This window comes from Gavialis gangeticus, unplaced genomic scaffold, assembly GCF_001723915.1.
Source record: "Gavialis gangeticus isolate Ggan-Ray unplaced genomic scaffold, GavGan_comp1, whole genome shotgun sequence".
Classification (NCBI taxonomy): Eukaryota; Metazoa; Chordata; order Crocodylia; family Gavialidae; genus Gavialis; species Gavialis gangeticus.
The window spans coordinates 216,902,022-216,903,102 of NW_017729032.1; the positions used below are offsets into that span (position 1 = coordinate 216,902,022).

The following is a 1,081-nucleotide window of genomic DNA, read 5'->3' on the forward strand; positions in this document are numbered from 1 at the left end:
GGGCAGCGACGCCAGGGTGACCCCCGCCCCGTGGTACCTCATCCCTGCGGGAGCGCCGCCCCGATCACTGCCGCGGCGATGGTGGTGGGGACTGAGACGGAAGAGCCGGCGCGGCAACCGCCACCGCCGCCGCCGCCGCCGCGAGACACACCATCCCTCCCGCCGCCGTCTGGCCCGGGGGGGGGGGGAAGGGGAGCGGGAAGGGAGGGGAGCGGGCGCCCTCCCCTGCCAGCCGCCGTACTGCCGCGCAACCGAACTACCCGCGCAGCCTACGCCCGAGAAGGGGCCCCGCCCCCTCCACCCTGACAGACGTTCACACCGACCCATCGCTGCTGGGAGAAGGGGGCAGCAACGCGAGGCGAAGCCAGCCGGTGCGTCGCGGGGCAACCACCAATCGGAAGCGAGCCCCGCCTCAACTCGCAGTGCGGGGCGCGAAATCAGAGAGGCAGTTTCGCCTGCCCACCTCGAACGGAATAAAGGGACCAATCCGATTTGCCTCGAGGAGGAAGGGGGCGAGGCCCCGGGGGGAAGAGACCAATCAGGTACGCCCTAAGGCGGGGCCTCAAATGGACGCCTTACATTGAACCCCCATAAAGGGACCAGGCGAGGCAACTAGTGCTAGTGATGGGAGCTGCATCCCCCAATTCTTTGAACTCGAGGTCTGGCCGCTCTGCCGGCAGGGCATTCTGGGAGCTGTAGTCTTGTCCCTGGCGGGTATCGTAGTCCCCATCCCTTTGCCTCGCGGTGGAGCCCCACCCCGCCCCTCTGCTTAGATTGATAGATACTCTAGCCAATTGGCCGGCTCGCCCGCTCTCAGGCTGTTGGGGGCGGGGCCCCAACCGGGGAGGGGGCGGCCGTGGCTCTGGCAGGCGGCTGAGGGGCGGCTCTGCAGGGGAGAGCGGCGGAAGTCACTAACGGTTTGTCATGGCAACGGGGGACGGCCGGAGTCGCCTCCCCCCTTCCCCCGGGCCAGTCAAGAACCCCTGCCCCCCCGCACGCGTCGCGCCGAATTCCAGCGGCATCACAGGCGCAACGGTTGTAACGGCCGGGCGGGCGCCGCTGGGGCCGGGGCCGGGGCCGG

General features: G+C 69.9%; 2 protein-coding genes across 3 annotated transcripts in view; one reads left to right on the top strand and one right to left on the bottom strand.

The window, feature by feature from the left end:
• ITSN1 (intersectin 1) overlaps window positions 1–178 on the bottom strand; it is a 210,720-nt gene extending 210,542 nt beyond the window's left edge. For both annotated transcript variants that reach the window (XM_019524334.1, XM_019524333.1), the window contains exon 1: window positions 38–178. The gene's annotated coding sequence lies outside the window, so the exon portion shown is untranslated. The remainder of the gene's footprint in view (window positions 1–37) is intronic.
• Window positions 179–849: 671 nt separating this feature from the next.
• CRYZL1 (crystallin zeta like 1) overlaps window positions 850–1,081 on the top strand; it is a 57,347-nt gene continuing 57,115 nt past the window's right edge. The window contains exon 1 of the mRNA XM_019524961.1: window positions 850–917. The gene's annotated coding sequence lies outside the window, so the exon portion shown is untranslated. The remainder of the gene's footprint in view (window positions 918–1,081) is intronic.